This window comes from Pteropus vampyrus, unplaced genomic scaffold (genome assembly GCF_000151845.1).
Source record: "Pteropus vampyrus isolate Shadow unplaced genomic scaffold, Pvam_2.0 Scaffold114, whole genome shotgun sequence".
NCBI lineage: Eukaryota > Metazoa > Chordata > Mammalia > Chiroptera > Pteropodidae > Pteropus > Pteropus vampyrus.
In genome coordinates this window covers 3,050,957-3,062,679 of record NW_011888895.1, presented here as the reverse complement: position 1 = coordinate 3,062,679, position 11,723 = coordinate 3,050,957, and the positions used below count along the sequence as shown (strand labels likewise).

Sequence of the window (11,723 nt, the reverse complement as noted above, 5' to 3'; positions counted from 1 at the left end):
ATTCAGGCATGGTTCTAGGTGCTGGAGGTGCAACAGGGAATGGAACAGACGCCACCCCTGCCCTCACAGTAGGTATGTGGTTTCAGGTTATTTCAGGCTGTAAGAAAGACAGTTGAGAAAGATGGAGGGGAGAGTGAGTGTGGTGTAAGTGGGTTGCAAGTGGGCTCGTTTTATTTACATGTTCATTCAATTTCAGCCATTCATTGCGGCATTTATTGTAGCCTTTATTGACCACCTACCATGGGCCAGATGTGTGCAACGTATTGGGGTTACAGAGATAACCAAGACCCATTCCTGGCACTTGAGGAGTTCAAAATCTGGGGTGTGGAGGTACAGAGTTTCCAGGACAATATGTCCGAACTCTGGTAAAGGCAGGCTCAGAGGAGGGTGACATAAACCCTGCTAGAGTGGGTATGGAAGGCTTCCTAGAGAGAAAAGGGGGCTGTAGGTCTCCATCTCAAAGGACGAATGAGAGCTCGCGAGATAACACAGGGAAGAGAAGAGAATTCCAGGAAGAGGAAAAGGAAGCGATCCACTGGGGGAAGGGAGTCGGGGAAGAAGGCTTTTAGGCAGGAGAGGGCTGATGGTGGAGAGCCTCCGCGGGAAATCTGGTTTTAATTTAATCTGAGGCATGATGGGGGCCACGGCCAGGTTCAGGGAGTAACTTGATGAAAATTACATTTGAGGTCGATAACTTCTTTGTGCTTATTCAGGATCACATCCTTAAACATCAAATGCCTATTAGCAGAGTAATTAAGGCCCTTAATAGACAGGACCATGATTTGCTGGGTTTTTGAAGACTTAGAGGCTGGGGAACAATAGTACAAAAAAAATATCGATTGAGTTTAGGTTTGCCAAGAAATTCGAGAATCTGCACTTTCTTAATAAAAGTGAAATGAAAATAATTTTTTAGGAAAACGAACACTAAGGCACTGATGACTATAATAAATTAGAAATCCTTTGTCCACAGCCACTTCCTGTTGAGAAGAGATTAAACATTACCCTAACTGGGAAGGAAATTATTAATAGCTGCTACTTATTTATAGCCATTTATTGCCCGTCTCTGGGGAGGAGAAATGTGTAGAGAGGTGCAGGTGCAGGTGGCTTTGACGAGCATCAGCCATGCCTCTCCTTCCTCCATTCTCTTCGCCCCTTTTCCTTTTCCAAACTGGAAAGCTGGACTGGATGACCCCATGGGCTGCGGGAGGGGCAGGGGAGCCCGGAAGATGGGTGAACAGGGCGTGAACACGAGTATCGCTCCATTTCAGATACATGTATTTCTTGGTATGTTTTTACTCTCGTTTTAATTTTTTTACGCCTTGTGATTTCGTGAACTTGGAGCTCCATAGTACCTCTGGGACATTGCCTCCCAGCCCTGGTTCTCAGCCTTGGCAGGCATCAGAATCTTTTAAACAAAAGGTTGAAAACTGCACGTCCTCAGCCCTACCCAGAATGCCCAGGCATTCTATTTACTCTGACATGGAGTGGAAATACCAAATCTGTGTTTGGAAAGTTCCACAGGGCATTCGGATGCCTTCCCAGGGCTGAGGCACTGACTCGGAGGCTCCTTTGTGTTTTCAAGGTTCCATTGTAAATTATGGTCTACGGCCATGCTACCCTGAACAACCCCGATTCCAACTGATCTCGTAAGCTAAGCAGGGTCAGGCCCGGTTAGTACTTAGATGGGAGACCACCTAGGAAGACCAGGTGCTGTAGGTATAAAAAATAAAAAATAAAAATAAATAAACAAAGGATCATAAACTGACAAGGTCCTTGTATTCTGTGAGGTCAACCAAGGGTTGCCTCACCTGGACTTTTCATGGCCCCGAGGGAAATGCTCTGAATAGGCCTCCTTCCCAGACACCCAGTGGGACTGCTGGGCCTTTATGATGTGGGGAGGTGGAGTTCGGGGAGGGCTCTGAAAGCATTCTGGAAGGGGCTTGGAGCATGGCAGCATTGGGTGCCTTGGGTCATGGAAGAAGGGGACAAAGTAGAGACGTTCTTGGTGGTTAAGAAGGCTTCCGGAAGAGAGAAGAGAGGGTGCCTTTGGCTGCTGGGCCTTTGTCGTGTAGGCCCACCACCCTGGGACCTCGGAGCGTGCTTACCTCCAGCCTCTCCCTTTCCCTGGGCGGGGCGTACCAGCCTGTTGAGGAGATACTGGGAAAGAGACTTTGGTGCAACCATATAAGACTGGTACTTTTCCACTGCATACGTTGCCTGTGCTTCTGGAACTCCCGGCACTTGCTCCTGTATGCTCTTGTAGCATGCTGGGACTCTCCAGAGGGACCTTGAAGCTTCGGCTTCACAGTGTATCGGTGGCTCATGAGTCTGCAGAGGTCACCGCGGAAAGTTTTTCTCCTCTGAGTCATTCACCACCTTCAGTTCTCAGTCTTGTGTCTGCCCATCTTCAGCGATTTGTGACATAGGGATATGTTTTTTCACTGTGGCCTACGCTTGCCACCTGCCTCTCGGTTTTTCTGTTGCCTTCAGAAACTGGTTATTTTTACAAGGGAGCACTCCTACCTCCAATCCAGTCTTTAAACAAACATGGCTTTGGCACAACGAGCCTGCCTGCTCTGAGGTCACGGCTGCTCCCCTGCACCAGTGCTACCGCTTCCTCATATGAGTGAGGCGTGTGTTTCCTCTCCCGGTTCCTCTTTATTCCTCTGCCCTTCGCCCTCGGTGGGGACGAGAGTGGGCAGGACTCCTTGCACCAGGCGCCACGTGTCTGATTAGTGTCCCGGAACTGACGAGCAGAAGAGTCTGATCGTACTCAGGTCTCCCTTCAAAATCTCCACCAGTATCTTAAGGTTTTTGCTGCAAGACAAAGGCTGGTTTCCTATCCATCATCCTTATCAATGTCTTCTCTTCCTGGGATCGGTCTGGTGAGCTTTAGTTTTGTTCAGTTCCATATATACCCTGCGCTAAGGGTCATGAGGGAGACAAAACTAAAAGGAACTCGTCTCACTTCAAGAAGAGCTTTAAATGAGATAGAATTTTCTTTATTTCTCATGAGATAGTCTGGAAATAGGCAGTCTAACAACCCTTAGGGTCAGGGACCCAGACGGCTTCTGTCTTATGGCTTGGCCATCTCCAGGGCGTAGACCCCTTTTGCATGATCTAAGATGGCTCTCAACCATTTCCTGATCCAGGCATAATCACGGGAGCCAATTCCTCATATTAAATTTTATAAAAATTCTTTATAATCTAGGGCATGCTCCAGAAGTTGCATACATCACTTCCGTTCACATCCCACTGGCTAGCTGTTAGTCGCGTGGGCAGACCTAGGAGCAAGCGAAGCTGGGAAATGCAATCTTTATCTGGGTGTCTGGAAACCCAATTAAAACCTCCACTACTTATCAGAAGATTAAAAAAGAAGTTTCAAGCATGTGTGAGAAGGCTATGCATTTTCTCACTGTTGGGTGCAGAATTTTGTATTGTCCATTAAACTTGTTAACTATGCTGCTTTTTATCTGCCTGACCATTCAATACCTGAGACCTATCAAGAATGGGAATCTCCCTCTGAGCGTGGATTTCTTAATTTTCCCGTGTATTTTTATCGATTTTTGTTTTACGTATTTCGAGGATGGTTAATTAGATGCATTCTTATTTAGAATTACGTCTTCTTGGAGAACTAAACCTTTTGTCGTTTTTGAGTGATCCACTCTAACCCTAGATATGCTTTTCTTCTTAAAATATATTACATCTAACGTATATTTCATGTGACATATATCTGCTATCTTTTTTCATTCTTTTACTTTTAACTGTTTGCTGTTTTTAATGCTTTAAGTATGTCATACAAATAATCTATGGATTTAAATTTTTAAATCCAATCTGACAATTTCTATCTTTTAATTGGCAAATTTAGGTCTTTATATTGATTTGATTTTGATGTATTTAAACTTGTTTCTATCTTCTTAATTTTAATTTCAATTAAAAGATTAAAAATTTCTGTTTCTGTTATTTGAAAAAATTTACATCTATATTTTCTCTTTTAAAACAGCTTTAGCATGCCTTCATACCCATTCAATGTATTGTCCCATGTTAATATCTATGGCAAAAATATTTCCAAGATGTGTGGTCCCCTTTACCTCATGTATTTCTTGCTGCTTCTTCTGGATTCGTTTTTCTTGTTTTAGTATTACCTCTTCAAAAAGTGGATTTAATATGAGCCTTAGCATAGCTAACTTCTTCAAGCCTTCTATGCTCAAGAATACTTTTATTACCTCCTGATATTTGAATGACAATCTTGCCAGGAATGAAATTCAAGCTTCAAAATGCTTCTTTCAGTGCTTTAAATCTAATACCCACTATCTTTTTAAAAAAATTTATTCCTGTAGTTTAAAAATGTGATGGCCATTGATTTTTTTTTTTTTCCTTTGCAGGTAATATGCTCTTTAGAGAGTTTTCGGAATTTTTTCTTTAAGTTTGGTATTCTTAAATGTCATTCTAATGTGTCCAAGTGTTGGATTTTTCTTCTGTCTCTTTTTGGAATTCCATGCACCCTTTTATTTTTTATTGTATTTTATTTTCCATGTACCCTTTTAATTGGAAGTTATTCATCTTTTTTAATTCTGGGAAATTTATCTCCATGAACTCTTTGTTTTTATTTTTATTTTATTTTTTATTTTTTAGGTGAGGCAACCCTTGATTGACCTCACAGATTGCAAGGACCTTGTCAGTTTACAATCCCTTATTTTTTTTGTTTTTTCACGCCTACAGCACCTGGTCTTCCTAGGTGGTCTCCAATCCAAGTACTAACCAGGCCTGACCCTGCTTAGCTTCCGAGATCAGACGTGATCAGGCTTGTTCAGGGTAGCATGACCATAGACTCCATGAACTCTTTGAATACTTCCTTCTTTCCATTTATATTTTTTTCTATTCTCTGATTCTTATTGTCTGGATGCTGGTACTTCAAATTTCTTAACTTTTCTTTCATAGTTCCTATTTCTGAATCTTACCTTACTTTCTTTCTGGAGAGTTCCTCAATCTAATATTCCAACTCACTAGTTCATTCTTCATCTATATCTATTTAGCCATGGAGCCCACTTATGTTATTTAATCTCATGATACTTTGTGTTTTATACCTTGTATTTCTCTCTATTTTTGTTTTATTTTCCTATGTTCTGTTGAGCAAGGAGAGAAAAGGGGCAAGCCCAGAGGAGACACCCCCATTTTATATTTTCTGTCTTATCCTCCTGGAGTGGCGCCAGCTGCTGCTCCTGCCCCAGGATGCAACCATGCTCCCTCGCCCAATGCACACAGTTGTACTTCCAAATTTCTCATAGCATTTCCTTTTGTTCCTGGATTTCGGGTTTCCTGCCTTAATTGGGTTGACTCCGGGGAAGACAGGTAATGGTTCATGGGGATTCTCCATCGTGGCTGGAACTGGAACTTCAGCAGAGCACTCTGCAAACCCTGCTCTATTAGTCAATGCAGAGAAATAGGACAAATAGGATATATTTGTTTATTTATTATAAGATTATTGTAAGGGATTATTATAAGATTTATGTGAGTTAAAATAAAGTGTAAATACATCTTATTTTACAAGATGCAGCTATATATCTCAAATATTATATGAGATTTATAAAATTTTATATAATATTTATATAAATCTTATATAATATTTATATGGGAATATATTACAAACAACTTCTATAAAATTTAATATAAGAAATTTGCTCACGTGATTATGAAGGCTGGCAAGTCCAAAATCTGGAAAATCCCAGGAGACCTAGGAGAGCCAATGTCCCAGGTTGAGTATAAAGGCAGTCTGCTGGAGAATTCGCTCTTGCTTGGGGGAGGCTGGTCTTTGTTTTATTAAGGCCTTCGACTGATTGGATAAGGCGCACCTGCATTATGGAGAGCCATCCGCTGACTCGAAGTCCGCCACTTTAAATGTTACCCCATCCAAAACCTCCCTCGCACCTGGAATAATGTTTTACCAAATATCTGGGCACCCCATGGCCCAGCCAAGTGGACGTATAAAATTAACCATTATGCTGGACATATAAAATTATATGTTATACTGCACAGTATGGTCCAAGGACCAGTGTCGACCTCACCTGGGAGTTTGTTAGAAATGCAAGCCCCACCGAGTCTACTTTTTAACAAGATGTCTGCATTTTAACAGGCTACATATCTCCCTAATTTATCGAGCCTGAGCTTCACATCCATAAAATAAGGACTTTGGATTACATCAAAGATTCTCAACCCAGCCACCCTGGCCATGTAGGGACCTTAAAAAAAGTCTATAACATAAACACTGTCAGGACTCACCCCAGACCAATTGAAATACTTTATGATTGCCCAGGGTGGGGCCCAGGCAATTTATATAGTATTTTTTTAAAAACTGCATTGGTGAGTCTGTTGCTCATTGAATGTTAAGAATCTCTAGAATAGTGTTTCTCAAAATAAAATATACACGTGAACCACCTGGTGATCTTGTGAAGATGCAGGTTGTGGTTCCTGAGATTACGAGGCTGGAGACAGCATTTCTAATGCGCTCCCGTGATACTGATGCTGCTGTCTCTGGATAGCAGTTAGAGTCCAGAGGTGCTGGACTGGGTGGTGGGCGTGGTCCCGTGCAGTTCTGAACCGCTCCGATCCTCACAAATCAGGAGGGGCTTTGCAGCTTTGCCAAGGTGGCTCCATCCAGGATGTATCTCTTAGTATCTAACCAGGAAATCAGGCCTTCCCCTCTGTGGTTTCCAGCATCTTCTGAACGGCCCGTCCAAGAAATCAGATGTCTCTCTGCCTCAAGCGTACTGTTCCCACAGGAAGGTTGGCTGTATACTCCATGGCCAGAGCATAAGGCTCAAGGAGAAATGGATCGTGCTCTCCACGGGGATGGGGAAACTGAGAACAGCTATGTGGCATCAGAGTCATCCCATGAGATGGCTGAGAAATTCAAGGTTACTGAAGACCTGACTCAAGGTGTGTTCTACCCGAGGCCTCAGGCTTAGCCGGCACTGTAGCTTTACCAAATCCTCCCATCTCCTTAATTGGAAAGACTTTTTCTCACTTGTGGTGGTCTCAGCCTTTAGTTTAAATTCTGCTGTAAAACTTAACTCTCTCTGACTTGGGTTTTAGGTATTCTGTCCCTGTCCCTTCTCTAGACTGACAGGTCTTTCAGGGCAGCCACCAGAACTCTTGCTTTCCTCTGGGTCCTAATGCCCACCCTCCACCATCATGCTTCACTACTCTCCCCTTGGTCACTATGCTCCGGCCACATTGGCCATTTCCAACACTCGAAGCTCATTCCTGCCTCAACTGTTGCTTCTGTTCAACACACTCTTCCACAGGCTTTCACGTGGCTGCTTCTTATCATTCATCACACAACCTTAATGTCACCTCTTCCCAAAAGCCTTCTCAGACCACCCTTCTTTCCCCAACCCAACATGATTCTGTGCCCTGATACCCTGTTTTAATAGCATTTATGACTATTAGAGTGATGATGTCTATTGATTTGTCTCCTTATTAATTTTCTGTGCCTTTGTTCCCCATCCCACCCTACCCCCCACTGCTAGGTTGTAAACTCTACAAGAGACTGGTTTAATCACGTTAGCATCTCTAGCACTTTTAGCATCTCTAGCGCCTAGAACTTTGATATGCAGGAGCAGGAATTTGTTGATTAACTGGATGAATCTTAAATCTCTCACTGCACTTAGCTCAGTTGGTTCATTTAATAAAGTTTTAAAAATTATTATTTCAAGCAAAACGTGGACTTTGGGTGTTTTCATGGGGAAGCATTACAAAAACAAGATTCATATGACAGAAATAACACAGGACTCAGTTGGACCCCAGTTTGCATTCGTAGGGGCACATGTGGGGTCCTGAGCTACGCCATGGTTGCCAATCAGATTTGAGGAGCTCATAAAAGTTTGGAATAAGCTTTTGCTTGTATCCCCTGCTCTAAATTCCCCATTGATGCCCAGTGGCAAACTGGCAAGAAACAGCTGATGAGAACATGGGGCAGAGAGTGTTGGTCCTGGATCTCTGCCTTGCTCCAACTTTCTAACACCTGTGGGAAGGTAGCAGCTCTCATCACCTGGCCCATGCTCTCCATGAAACCCTGGCATGGTAACCCAGACATGGAGGCCAGGCCGCCACACAGGAAGTCAAGAGAGCTTCAGGGGAGAATGCCGATGATGACAGGGGGTAGCAGCCACCTAGGGGCCAGCTGGAGATTATGCCGGGGTGGCTGGGAAGAGGACTGTGTCTCCACCAAGCTTTCCAGCCATCCTCTGACATTGCTTGTCAGGGGTTTTGCTGCTCTTGCAGGTCTGCATGATGCAACCCAATATTGCTGGCAAGGTGTAGGGCCAATGAGGAATTTCCCTTGTGCAGAAGCATCACCGGCTTCACAGGGTGGTCCCTGGGCTTCTTCGGGTGGTCTTGGGTGGGTGGAGGTTGGCATCCAAATCACAAGTCAGACTGAATCTGCTTTCAAGGTGCATTTTCCACGGGAGATAAAAATTTCCATTAAAAAGTGCAAAGTAGGCATTAAAACAGCCACGATGGTTTTTTTTGCCCAGAAAAGAACACACTAAAATATATTTTGTGTGTTGGGAAATGAGGGGGCGTCAAAGGGTCAACAAAAGCAATCAGGATCTTGGCGTGTAGGTGGTTTTTTTGGTTTTGACTTCGCCAAAAGCTTTCAAAGGTGGGATGATTTGGGCAATGACTATGAGGGTGTCTAGTGTGGCTCGCCCTTTTGATTCAGTTGAGTTTTCATTCATCAGGTAGGAACCATATGCTTAGTACAGAGACAGGAGGCCTATCAGCTTCTGTCCTCTTGGACCTTATAATTTGGTGGGCAATGTCAACAAGAGTCCACAGCAGTGTGAAGACAGGGGGAGGCAGCGCCTCTGTCTTAGCTACATCTGGGAGCTCAGAGTCCCAAAGTTCAGTTCAAGTTTCTAACTCCTCAACCTCTAGCTGTTTGACTTGGGGCCAATGTTTAGTATTTTTAATCCTTAGTTTTCTCAGCTATAATATGAAGAAATGACATCTGCCTCGTCTGTGTCATGGTTTGTCATGAGGCTCTGATGAAAGAATGAATCTACAAGTCCTTTTGAGCTCATAAGGAGACTTTCGAATCGTTACTGGGACTACCAAGAACTTGGTTTTGGAGTTTTCAATGCTTACTTCTTGTTGTTATGTCGTGACACTGCAGGTTATCAATGGGAAGTGACAATCTGAAAAAAACCTAGAGACACGCGCTGTCCAATACGAAGGCCGGTAGCCGCATGCGGCCATCGAGCACCTGGAATAGGGCAAGTCTGAGTCGAGATGCGCCCTAGAATATAAATTTAGATAAAGAAAGAAAAGACTGTACACTATATCATTAACAATTTTTACATGAACTAAACGATAATACTCAAGGATAATATTTTCAAATAAACGTTCAAACATGTTCAAGTGGTATTTTGGATATATTGGATTAAATAAAATAGGTTATTAGAATCAATTACTTTTTTAGTGTGGCTACTAGAAAAATTTAAATTGGATATACGACTCATTATATTTTTATTGGAAGTGCAGCTATGGAGGCTCTCTTTGGAAACTTCATGTGCGGCATACATAATTATTCATATAATTTCAGAGGTATTACAGACCCTGAAAAGGTCCCATCTATGGAACTCTAAAATGACGATTTTAAATTTACTTTTCATGTGCATTCAAAATATGCACAAAGAATGTTCCTGTGAAATTCGATCACTTTAGCGAGAACCGTTTCTCTATTCCTCTATGCAGAAAATGGTTCATCATTACTGTCACCAAAGAGGCTGAGTGCAAGGCCCGCTCTGGGGCTCTGTGCCATGCCCTCAGATTGAGATAGGCAGATCTCAGCAGATAGACAACTGGAAGCGTCACTATGGTCGTGGGTCAGACTGAGGACACCTCAAATTCCACTAATGAAAACAATCTTCCAAGTGCCCATTGAACAACCACGCTTTCCTCCTATCCCTGAATCTTTTCCCTCGTCATGGAAAAAAGACAAACGAAAAGAAAGACCCATCCCTTTGGTCTCTAGTACATACCTTAGCTGACCCAACCCACTCCTTTGCAGTCTTATTCGTGCCTCTTTTGCCCGTTGGGGAAAGGCAGCTCGGAACAGCACAGAAACCTGCCAACAGCCACGTGGGTAGACACAGAATTGGGATGTAGATACAGAGAATTGGGATGTCTTCCCAGGGTTGGTCCATTTCTGCCACACGGCTGCTGTCAGCAGAAGGAAGAAAGTGAGAAAGTGGGGAGCCAGCACCCAGGCCTTGTCAGATCTCAAGAGGGGCAGACATGGGCCACGCCCCACTGCCAACCTTTATTTCACGAGAAGGAAACCGTGAGGTTTGATTGTAAAGGGATGGACTCGTTACAGGGGACTCCCTGTGGTTCTTGGGGGAGCCATCTTTTCATGGCTTCCCTTCAAAAGAAAACTGCTAGATGCTTACCAGCAAAAACAAAACTCGAAACAAACGAAGGACCAGTCTATGGAATTTCAACAGTTTGGGTCAGATGTGATTCCCTGCCTAGCGGAGCCAGTGAAATGAACCATTTCCATCCGCAAAGGATGGGCTTGGAATGCGGTCTAGATTCAAACATGGCAATACTGAGGGCTTCCGACTCGAGGCGCTTGCTGGCCAGCCTGGTCCCCAAGCAGAAGCAGCAGGTCGCTGCCCAAGTTCTACGAGTGGGATGACCAGTGGCAACATAAAGGGCAAACAAACAAGAAAGGCTTTCTTTCCGAGAATGTTTCCACTGCAGTAAGGTTAGAGAGTGATCCAGGGGAGATATAAACTAGCCCTTTCATTTAGCAAAATGAAATGCCTATCCACTTGGTAATCTGCGCAGTGGAAGGCCCAGCCAGAATCTTATTTTTAAAGGTTTTGTTTAATTTGCCACCCCCACACCTCTCCTCCCACTGCTTCGCACCAGGCAGGACGAGAAGAAAAGGGACAGTGGCCTGGCGGATGCTGTTACACGGTGCGTCCTTGTGGAGTAGCATCCATGGCATTTATATTAAATAAACACAGGAAATAGGTGAAGCGTCGATGACAGGAAGTGTCTGTGTTTCCTGGAGTTTTGTTACAGTTTTAATGAATATAGATAAATACATGGAATGTCTCAATTTTCAGAGCTGTGTTTTCTCACTAAACACTGCCACTCTTCACAGGGATGGAACTGGGCATTCCTGACACATGATTGGGTAGATCTCAGTCACAAGTGCTCTAATATCGGATTTCAGAAACCCATTCTGCATCTGGCCCAGATGGTCAAACCTTGTCCAGGCCCCAGCTGGGAGAGCACCTCTGGGCTGGGCAGAGTGCCACATTCTTAAAAATACTTTCTGGGTCTCCTCTGGGATTCTAGTTAAGGAAGGCAAGTGATCTACTCTTCAAATGACCTTTCTCTCCTTAGAAAAGAACGCATGGAATGAAAGTGCTAGGGATGCTTCGGGTGTCCCCACAAGTGTTTGACACAAGAGGTGTGAAGTAGCAAGAAGGGGCCCCCACCCATGGACCATGTAAAGAACGTTTTGTCCCAGCCCTATGATACCTGCCCTCGGCCAGCGAATCCAACCACAGTACAACTGGTGGCGCCTGTCAAATTAAAACTGAAATTGACTTTAAGGTAAAAATGTATTATGTTCAAGATCTAGGGCTGCGTCTTCTCATGAGTAGTATCTCATTTAGCATTTCTCAAAGCATGGTCTGGAG

General features: G+C 43.8%; 2 pseudogenes; one reads left to right on the top strand and one right to left on the bottom strand.

Moving 5' to 3' along the window:
- The first annotated feature begins 1,600 nt into the window (after nt 1-1,600).
- LOC111743475 lies at nt 1,601-1,719 on the top strand (annotated as a pseudogene).
- A 2,994-nt stretch (nt 1,720-4,713) lies between these two features.
- On the bottom strand, nt 4,714-4,832 carry LOC111743474 (annotated as a pseudogene).
- Nucleotides 4,833-11,723: the final 6,891 nt, after the last annotated feature.